The 11,092-nt window shown below is 48.5% G+C and overlaps 1 long non-coding RNA gene across 1 annotated transcript; it reads right to left on the bottom strand.

The window, feature by feature from the left end:
* Window positions 1-5,452: 5,452 nt before the first annotated feature.
* LOC307205874 lies at window positions 5,453-10,065 on the bottom strand. Its single transcript, XR_013834143.1, has 2 exons — window positions 9,343-10,065; window positions 5,453-7,103 (listed from the first exon to the last, which is right to left on the bottom strand). It is a non-coding gene; the product is annotated as an uncharacterized lncRNA (long non-coding RNA).
* Between the last annotated feature and the right edge of the window lie 1,027 nt (window positions 10,066-11,092).

Here is an 11,092-nt window from a genome sequence, read left to right as displayed (position 1 = left end):
GTCCATGGGACTCTCAAGAGTCTCCTCCAGCACCAGAATTCAAAAGCATCAATTCTTCTGCGATCAGCCTTCTTTATGGTCCAGCTCTCACTTCCATACATCACTACTGGGGAAACCATAACTTTAACTATACAGACCTTTGTTGGCAAGGTGATGTCTCTGCTTTTTAAGATGCTGTCTAGGTTTGTCATTGCTTTTCTCCCAAGAAGCAGGCGTCTTTTAATTTTGTGACTGCTGTCACCATCTGCAGTGATCATGGAGCCCAAGAAAGTAAAATCTCTCACTGCCTCCATTTCTTCCCCTTCTATTTGCCAGGAGGTGATGGGACCAGTGGCCATGATCTTTGTTTTTAGTTTTATCAAACATTAAAAACATCTCTATACCAGGCTGCTTTCAGATGACCTAAAAGTCATTTAGTTATTTATCTGTTTGACATTTATCTGGGCAATCCACAGAGAGGATGCCACTACCGAGAAGGCCCTCTGCCTGGTTCCCTGTTAACTTCACTTCTCATAGGGAGGGAACCACCAGAAGACCCCCGGAGCTGGACCTCTGTGTCCGGGCTGAACGATGGGGGTGGAGACCGAGGCCGTTTAAGGCTTTAAAGGTCAGCACCAATACATTGAATTTCACTCAGAAACATACAGGGGGCCAATGTAGGTCTTTCAGGACTGGTTTTATATGGTCCCAGCCTCCGCTCCCAGTCACCAGTTCAGTAATGGGGGGCAGCAGTGGAACACAGGCTGAGATTAAACCCCCATCGGTCTGGCACCTGCTATAGCAGCATAGTAGGGAAAGGAGAAAGAAAAAAAATCTGGCAATTGTTCAGCAGCGGAAAAAGGCTGCCCCTTTAGGGATGGAGGGCGTCCAAGACTGATGGCTCAGAGCTGGCTATCTCTTACACTTCCTCCTTCAATTTTCCAGGGAGATAAGCGAGATTTGACTGGCGCCCGGTGCTGCCCCCATCCTCTTTGAGCAGGCAGCTCCAGAGATTTGGGGGATGGGTGGTGACAAACCCGTGAGTTCCCCCCACTATCCTCAACCACCCCCCTCCATGGTCAAAGGGGTGCCCTTGTCACAATTAAAATCCATCTTGCATTTTTTTAAACATGGTTTTTAGTAAGTTGCCCACCCTAATAAAGCAGTAGCTCTCAGGCTAACTTGTGTACTTGGCTACCTAGTAAATTACGGTAGCATTATTTGGCGCTCTTTATGCATTCGCAGAGAATGCCATTATCATTTTGTGTGTATCAAACCTCCTTATCCTTATCCTTTGAAAAGTTGTGTGTTTTGTACACACCCCATACAGTTAAATCACATCCCGTTGCCCAAGAACCCTGGGAACTGTAGCTTACCCCTTCACAGATTTACAGCTTCCAGCATGCTACAGTTCCCAGAATTTGTTTTGCCTTGTGCGCACGCTTTAAATATATGTTGTGTACAGTGGTACCTCTGGTTACGTACTTAATTTGTTCTGGAGGTCCGTTCTTAACCTGAAACTGTTCTTAACCTGAAGCACCACTTTAGGTTACGGGGCCTCTTGCTGCACCGCCGCGCGATTTCTGTTCTCATCCTGAAGTAAAGTTCTTAATCTGAGGTACTATTTCTGGGTTAGCGGAGTCTGTAACCTGAAGCGTCTGTAACCTGAAGCATATGTAACCCGTGGTACCACTATACGCAGTTTTAGTCTGGGAAGGCCCTCTGGCCCAAGCACGTGGCGTTCCTCAGAGAATCCCGGGAACTATAGTTTGCGAACGGTGCTGGGGACTGTAGCTCTATGAGGGTTAAAACTACAGTTCAACAGAGCAGGAGGGTGTGCTTTGAACCTGCTTTTAAGCAGGGTGTTTATGGAATCCCACGTCTGCCGCAGGATTGCAAGAGAGGCCGGGAACAGCGCTTTGCAAGGCCGGCCCAGGCAGGGGCCGCCAAGTCATACCATCACAGAACAGACGGTTGGCACCGGTTGGCACCTCCGGACCCCGCAGAGGCAAAGAGATGTGGAGCCCCGGTTCCTACAGGGGAGTTCCCCGGAGGGGCTGGCTGGATTCTTCGCCAGATTTCAGGCCTGTCCAGGCTGTGACCTTTGCAAAGAGCTCCAGCGAGTCTGGGATTTTGCAGAGAGAGAGGATCTTATCAAGAGAAGCAGGAAACGGCCTGGAGCTGAGCTGGAGACAAGCAGGCAGGGCTAGCCGGTGTCAGGAATGGGGAAGTGGCGACCGAAAGGGGAAGAGGAGGAGGGGAGGAGAGAATAATGCAAGAACCCAGCAGCGAATGCTGGAGGGCTTGGGGCAGGGAAGCTGAGAACTGTAGCGTTGGAAGGAAGGGGCTCCGAGGGTCATCTAGTCGAAACCGCTGCAATGAAGGAATCTCAGCATCCATAACATTCTTCAGAAACTGGGTTTTGCCCCTCAAGCCCTTTTAAATCTGGGCTTGGGCCAAGCAAAAGCAACAGTTAGGCAAAGAATTATAGACACCGAGAGACAACAGGACTGCTTAAGGTGCCCTGACTACAAAATTGTAGAAATCGAGAGATATATAGCTGCACCAGCGGTATATCTCTTTTTTTCTCGTATCGAAAAATGCAAGAAGGGCTTTTACACTTGCCAGAAGCTCGGCTCTGCCCTCGCCGGTCTTGGAAGGGTCCATTTAAAAAGTCCCATATGACCAGAGAATTTGCACCTGTCCATCGGGGAATATGGGGACACGGGTGGTGCTGTGGTCCAAACCACAGAGCCTAGGACTTGCTGATCAGAAGGTCGGCGGTTCGAATCCCCGTGACGGGGTGAGCTCCTGTTGCCCGGTCCCTGCTCCTGCCAACCTAGCAGTTCGAAAGCACATAAAAGTGCAAGTAGATAAATAGGTACCGCTCTGGCGGGAAGGTAAATGGCATTCTGTGCGCTGCTCTGGTTCGCCAGAAGCGGCTCAGTCATGCTGGCCACATGACCCGGAAGCTGTATGCCGGCTCCCTCGGCCAATAAAGCGAGATGAGCGCTGCAACCCCAGAGTTGGCCACGATTGGACCTAATGGTCAGGGGTCCTTTTACCTTTACCTATTGGGGGATATAGGAAGCCCTGAACACATATTTTTTAGATGTCCCTTTTACAGTGAGGCACATAGAGAAACCATTGACCCCCTGCTGGTGAGGCTTGCTGACCTCCTGGTAAACAAAAATTGATCTTCTCCTGTTAGACAAAGACCACAAGACGACCCTGATTGTCTCCAGATTCTGCGCACAGATCTGTAGGCGCAGACCATCCCCCGATTCAATCTAGTTTGCTAAGAAAATTCGCAAACCCAGAACCACGGGCGACTTTGGGTCATTTCTCTAAGGCAGTCTATTTTAAAAATTTTATGTGTTTATATGCCTATTGCACTTTTAAACTTAAAATCCATTGTACATTGTTTTAAATGTTTGTTTTGCTATTGGAATTGTAGTTCCATTTGTGTTTCTCAAGCTGGTCTCTGACCGTAATAAATTTCATGTTCAGCATCCATGACTGACAGCCATCCGACCTCTGCGGGAGTCCCACCACCTTCTGAAGGAGTCTGTTCCATGGTGGAACAGCTCTTGCCATCAGAAAATTCTTCCTGATGTTGAGTCGGAATCTCCTTTCTTGCAACTTGAGGCCCTGGGTTCGAGTCCTGCCCTCCGGAGCAGGAGAAAACAGGCTTGTTGCCTCTTCCATGTGACAGCCCTTGAAATTTATTATTATTTATTGGATTTATATACCGCCCTATGGGGCTGCGGGTGGCGCTGTGGGTTAAACCACAGAGCCTAGGACTTGCCGATCAGAAGGTCAGCAGTTCGAATCCCCACGACGGGGTGAGCTCCCGTTGCTCGGTCCCTGCTCCTGCCCACCTAGCAGTTCGAAAGCACGTCAAAGTGCAAGTAGATAAATAGGTACTGCTCCGGCGGGAAGGTAAACGGCGTTTCCATGTGCTGCTCTGGTTTGCCAGAAGCGGCTTAGTCATGCTGGCCACATGACCTGGAAACTGTACGCTGGCTCCCTCGGCCAATAAAGCGAGATGAGCGCCACAACCCCAGAGTCGGTCACAACTGGACCTAATGGTCAGGGGTCCCCTTTACTGCCCTGTGCCTGGGGGTCTCAGGGCAATTCACAGATCCACCCCAGCCCACTCATTAAGTGGTTGCCTTGTCCCTCCTTGAAAAAAAATGCACAGAGCTCACAGATAAAGTCGGAAGAGTGATGTTCTATGCCACACCCACTTTGAGCGCCATGTGCTCTCCAAGACTCAGATTAAGTCTACTGGATCCACATTTCAACCAGATCACTTAGAAAAGCAAAAGTTTGAGTGCGCACACTTTTTTTTTGTCTTTTGTGGGCGGGCTGATCTGGGGAGGGAGAGAAGTCCCCAAAAGGGATTGTGCCCACGGCAACATGCTCAGAAATCGAAATCTGCTCACGGCCCTATAATGCTTGGTGACCTCAGTCTTGCAATGTCATGAATCACCACCCTGCAGTAATTATTTCAACCACAAAGCCTAGGACTTGCTGATCAGAAGGTCGGCGGTTCAAATCCTCACGATGGGGTGAGCTCCCGTTGCTCGGTCCTTGCTCCCGCCAACCTAGCAGTTCAAAAGCACGTCAAAGTGCAAGTAGATAAATAGGTACTGCTCCGGTGGGAAGGTAAATGGTTTCCGTGCGCTGCTCTGGTTCGCCAGAAGTTCACCTGGAAGCTGTACGCCGGCTCCCTCGGCCAATAAAGCAAGATGAGCGCTGCAACCCCAGAGTCGGCCACAACTGGACCTAATGGACAGGGGTCCCTTTACCTTTATATCTCATTGTTTTATTAACATTAACTTGGCAGATCAGACCAATAATCCATCTATCCTAATATCCTGTTTCCAGCTGTGGCCCAGCAGATGCTGTTGGGAAGCTTACACAGGTTACGTAATAAAAAAATATATATATATAAATATAAATATAAATTTCCCCAACCACTCTGGGCGGCTTCCAACAAAATATTAAAAATGCAATGAAACATCCAACATTAAAAACTTCCCTAAACAGGGCTGCCTTCAGATGTCTTCTAAAAGTCAGATAGTTATTTCCTTGATATCTGATGGGATGGCGTTCCACAGGGCAGGCGCCACTACCAAGAAGGCCCTCTGCCTGGTCCCCTGTAATTTCACTTCTCACAGTGAGGGAATTGCCAGAAGGCCCTCGCACTGGACCTTAGTGTTATGAAGATGATGGGCATTAACTGTTGTTTGTTCTTACCACCATTCAGAGATAGACTGCTTCCCAACATGGCAGTTCCATTTTGATCTCATGGTTTATCATCATCGATAGGCTTATCCTCCTCTGCTAACGTACCTAACACTTCTTTAAAAGCCATCTGAGGTAGTTTCGATCATTGCCACTTCTTGTGGCAGGGAGTTCTGCAAGTTCGTTGTGTGAAGAAGTGCTGATCTGATGAAAATATAGCCAGTGTTCAAAGATACTTTATTAGCTTTTCAGGCTACATGAACGTTTATTAGAGACAGAGGAAGGGCTGAACCAGGAAGCTGGAGGGGTTGGTAGGCACTTCCAAGGAATGGGGCAGGAGGCGTATTCGAATTGCACCTTTCCCCTCTTGGGTACTCTGGAAACTTGCTTGGGGAACATGGGAAAAGTCAGTCCGCCCAATCCCAGGGCACCCCAACTCCATTCTGATTGCAAGAAGCCAACTTTGCAAACTGCGTAGCCCCAGGAACCCATTGGTACAGAGAGGCAATATAATTGTTATGTACTGAAGTTCTCACCCTGGGCCAGCAGGGGGATACTGTAGATAGTTATGCAAATGAAGAATCGAAAGTGATGTTCAGTGATTGGATAATTTTAGAAAGTTGTTACAGTAACGTGGTACTGGAGCTCTATATAAGCAGGCTGGCTGAACCCTTCAGTTCAGTTCTGTTCTGGCCTCTGAATAAACAAGAGCTGTTTGAAGAATCGCTGTGTCGTCTGATATGTTCACCCACAACTTAACACTAATGACCTTGTGTATCTGGATCAGAAACAACACAACCCTCTCTAAAAATCAGATTCAGTCTATAATCACCGCAAACACAGACCACTTCAAAATGCCACTGTGCATGATGGTTTTATTGCAGGGGACGGGGTCAAATGAATCTCCCCTGTCCCATAAAAATCAAAACAAAACCCCCTGCATGAAGAAAGTCAGCACCTCAGGGGCAAGAGGTCTGATCACCCCTTTGGCTTGGCACACTATGTTTCTACATGCAGGGAATTTTGCTTTAATATGGTTCATGTGTATGTGAGAAGCACTAAAACAGGCTGAAGTCATCGTGAGAACATGCAAGGTAGAATGAGGCTCCCCTGGCTCTTCTAAGCTGTGTTGAATAGGGCATTTCAGCTGCCTCCCCTCCAATCCTCACCATGCAAAACCACCAGCAGCAGCGGCTGAAATTCCCTCTGCCCCAGGAGCAGCGGCTGAAATTCCCTCTGCCCTGTTTTCCTAGGTATACTGATAGAGGACATCTCCAGAAGTTGTCAGACTCCGACTTCCAGCATGGCCAATGGCTCATGGAAGATGGGAGTTGTAGTCCAGCCACTTTCCCACCCCTGTCCTAGACACATGTCCCAACCAATCAGGGAACACATCTCAAATGCACTTACTGGCATTGTGCGGGAAAGGAGGGGGAACTGGCTTTTTCCAGCTGGTGTTGGACTCCATCTCCCATCAGCCCCAACCCAGCACAGCCTATGGTTCGGGAAAGCTGGGAATTGTAGTCCAGCCACATCTGGAGGGCTGTAGGTTTCCTATCTGTGGCTTAAGGTCTCCCTAAGCTGCAGTGGTGGAATTCCAGGACAATGTACGTTGTTTTCCCCCCTTGAATGAGCCAGCCGGATACAGGCTGGGAGTCTGTATATCTTTGTTTGGAGTCTTCTATTTCTGTTGAGTCGTCCCCAGCCCGGCAGCTGACGGAAATCCAGCGCAGACACTGGCTTTTTTTGTCTCTCTCCTTTTCCCAGAGCCAAGCCGTCGTTTATCCTCATCACTCTTGGAGAACTGGGTTATATCGGTGGTTGGGTGTTGCTGGTTTATTTCATTTTGGTCCTGTTTACATCTCAGGAGCCTGAAACAGAATAGAAGTTCAGTTGAGGGGGGGAGGGAACTATCCTGCCCTAAACTCCTGTTCCTCTGATCAGTCTGTTCCTGGTGAGCAAAACCCAGCAGGGTTCACTGGTTGCCTATACTCTAGCCCAGGCATAGGCAAACTCCAGCCCTACCGATGTTTGGGACTACAATTCCCATCATCCCTAGCTAACAGGACCAGTGGTCAGGGATGGTGGGAATTGTAGTCCCAAACATCGGGAGGGCCGGAATTTGCCTATGCCTGCTCTAGACTGTCTTTGGTTAGCCTGCTTGGTTTATTATTTATTTGGGAAGCTGGTTTCTCCAGCAAAAACTTTCCTAGTCTCAAACTCCTACCCTTCACACTCATATGTGTGTGTTTTATTGCTGTGCACACACCCCTTTTCCTGGAGCAGACAGAAGTTTAGGGGGCAGCACTACTAAGTTTATTTTCTTTGGCTGAGACAGTCAGGGAGCCTTAAAGTGTCCCTGTGGCATTTGCTCTATTTACAAATATACAAGTAGAACACAGCCAGCATAGCTCAGTTGGTAGAGCGTGAGACTCTTAAGCCCACGGTTGTGGGTTCAAGCCCCATGTGGGGCAAAAGATTCCTGCGTTGCAGGGGTTTGGACTAGTGGTGGGTTCCAATTCTATGATTCTATGATCTATATCAGGGGTCAGCAAACTTTTTCAGCAGGGGGCCGGTCCACTGTCCATCAGACCTTGTGGGGGGCCGGACTATATTTTGAAAAAAATAATAATGAACAAATTCCTATGCCCCACAAATAACCCAGAGATGCATTTTAAATAAAAGCACACATTCTACTCATGTAAAAACACCAGGAAGCCCCCACAAATAGCCCAAAGATGCATTTTAAATAAAAGGACACATTCTACTCATGTAAAAACATGCTGATTCCCAGACCGTCTGCATACCGGATTGAGAAGGTGATTGGGCTGGATCCGGCCCCCAGGCCTTAGTTTGCCTACCCATGATCTGTATCATCATTTGATGCTGGTGACCCCAGTTTTACAAGGGTTTGAGTGCTAGACCAGGGTTCAAATCCCCGCTCAACCATGATGCTGACCGGGTGACCTTGGGCCAGTCATAGAATCATAGAGTTGGAAGAGACCACAAGGGCCATCGAGTCCAACCCCCTGCGTCTCAGCCTAGCCTACCTCACAGGGTTGTTGTGGGGATTAAATGAGGAGGACTTTGAGCTCCTTAGAGGAAAAGGAGGGATATAAATGTAGGAAATTATTATTATCAGGAGTAGTAAAACGATAAAGTCGTGGACGACTCTGGGGTTGCGGCGCTCATCTCGCTTTACAGGCCGAGGGAGCCGGCGTTTGTCCACAGACAGTTTTTCCGGGTCTTGTGGCCAGCATGACTAAGCAGCGCACGGAAATGGCGTTTACCTTCCTGCCGGAGCGGTACCTATTTATCTACTTGCACTTTTTGGTGTGCTTTTGAACTGCTAGGTTGGCAGGAGCTGGGGCAGAGCAACGGGAGCTCACCCCGGCGCGCAGAACTGAACCACTGACCTTCTGATGGGCAAGTCCAAGAGGCTCAGTGGTTTAGACCACAGCGCCACCCGCGTCCCAGATCAGTAGTAGTATTAAATCATAATTGTCTGTTATTAAATAGTAGTAGTAGTGTTTTGATTTCCTACTCGCCATTTACCTTACGGTCCCAGGGCCTGTTACAGGCATTTAAAATATCACATTAAAAAGATGCTGTTGGATCACAACTCCCATCATTCAGAACAATTGGTTAAGCTGGCAGGGAATGATGGGAGTTGTAGTCTCACATCATCGGGAAGGGGCATCAGGCTGAAGAAGAGCAAAGTGGTTGGTAACTGGAAGGACCTCTGCCTGAGATGCTGGGGAGCTGCTGCCAGTCAGAGTGGGCATCACTGGTGAGATGGATGTATAGCCAGACCTGGCAGAGAGCAGCTTTTTATATTACGCAGAAGCAGCCTTGCTAAACTAGATCTCCCACCCAAATTTGCATTACAGCATGGCAAATAGTTATCCACTTCTGCGGTCCCAGGCAGGCAGCAAAAAAACCCCAGCACGTTTATGATCAGTCCCTTCCTTAAACTGGTTCCCTCCGGATCTTTTGGACTACAGTTCCCATCATGGCAAATGACAATGGATGATGGGAGTTGTAGTCTAGGTTGGTCAAAGCAGCATTAGGCAATTGAGAAGCGTAATAAACAAATAAAAACAAACTTACGTGGTATGGTGGCTTACAACGTAGCAGCCAGGAGGAATCCTCAAGATCTGGAGAACCTAGGGCAAAGGCTCGCCCGGAAGGGTAAGGTGGCAAAGGAGCCTGGCAGCTCAGCATGGCGCAACCCACAAGGCCAGGCACCCATGGGAGACGGAAACCCTTCAGTCCAGAATCTCCTTCAGGCACCAGCAGCAGAGAAGGACGTACAGACATTCGCGGAGAGCCTGCAGGGCCCAGTAACCCAGACTGACCACATTCCCGCTTTTGTAGTAGGGGAGGGCAAGCGGTCGTGCGGCCCTTGGGCGGCCAAAGTAGGGGCCCATGAGGGCCGCCAAGACCCACGGACGTGGGGCTGCAAACCTCTGCAAAGGAAGATGCATGATCAACTCTGGGGAGGTTGGCTCAGAGCTGGCTTTTAGCAGACCGACGCTGTCCTTTTGTGCAAATCGCTGGAAACTTCTCTGTTATCCAAGAGGTCACAAGGGCTGCTTTGGGTGCTGCTGAGGCCTGGCCCTTGCTAGCTAGCCTAATACCAGAACAGTCCCCTCTCTTGTCACATGTGGAGAGAAACCCGCCACCCGGAAACCCTTTCCAAACCAAAAGGGCATCTCAGTGTCACAGAATCCTACGTTCTAGTGCTGGAAAGCCCCATCACCGATTCTTTCAAATAGGGTTGTTTTTGCCGGTTTATTATGACAAGGAGCAATCAGTGCTTGTTAGAAAAGCGGTCTGTACCATATTTTACGCTCTATAAGACGCACCAGACCACAAGACGCACCTAGATTTTGGAGGAGGAAAACAAGAAAAAAAATATTCTGAATCTCAGAAGCCAGTGAAGCATAGTAAAAGTAGCAACCCCTCTTGCTGTTCTGGCTTCTGGGATAGCAGCGCAGCCTGCATTCGCTCCATAAGACGCACACACATTTCCCCTTACTTTTTAGGAGGGAAAAAGTGAGTCTTATAGAGCAAAAAATATGGTAATTCAACAGGTGACCTACGCTTCCTTCCCGTCATGAGGAAACCACTGATTTGAGGTCTGTGGTGTGGAGGGAGTCTTGTGCGCAGCGCAAGCTGTTAGCCACAATGCAGGTGTGATGCGGGGGAAGGCACCACCAAAATGTTATTTTTTTTAACATTATAGGCAGCTGAAGGGCTAGGCAGGGCGGTTTCGATCTAAGCAGGGGCACAAAAGGCCACTTTTAACTGCTTTCACAACCTACATTGTTCAACCCTACTGAAATTGATGCCAATCCCGACGTGGGGGTGGGGGCAGATCCCCTTTTTGTGCCCATTCTCCCCACTTGCAAGGATATTAACAATAGTAGAGTCAGCATCTGGCAGCCTTCAGCTGCTGAGGTCCCAATGCCTGAGGTTCCCCCCATAAATTCATTTTCAACTTTGACCCACCCTTTTAACTTCCCATAGTCCTTGACGTTCTGTAACACTGGGGCATTATGGGTAATTAAAAAGGCTGCCCTGAACTAGGGTTGGGCAGAGTGGTCAGTTTCAGTGCCAGGTCTCTGCTTCTCAATTTTCCAGTATTCAGTCCTCCACATCAGCCTGCAAATCTGTTTTTAAAAGTCTTCATAAAAATAAATCCATGCTCTAGTGCAAATTTCTCCCAGTATACACATCTTCCTGTGCAAAAGTTTCTCCTGACAGAATGCATTTCGGTATGTTATTTTCACTAATATATGCATTGCTATCCACATTTTAGCCAAATATTTGTGTTGCTGTATGTAAGGTATGTAAA

This window comes from Podarcis cretensis, assembly GCF_951804945.1.
Source record: "Podarcis cretensis genome assembly, chromosome: 16".
NCBI classification, from domain to species: domain Eukaryota; kingdom Metazoa; phylum Chordata; class Lepidosauria; order Squamata; family Lacertidae; genus Podarcis; species Podarcis cretensis.
Note: the sequence above shows the minus strand (reverse complement) of the source record. Positions and strands in the feature narration are given on the sequence as shown.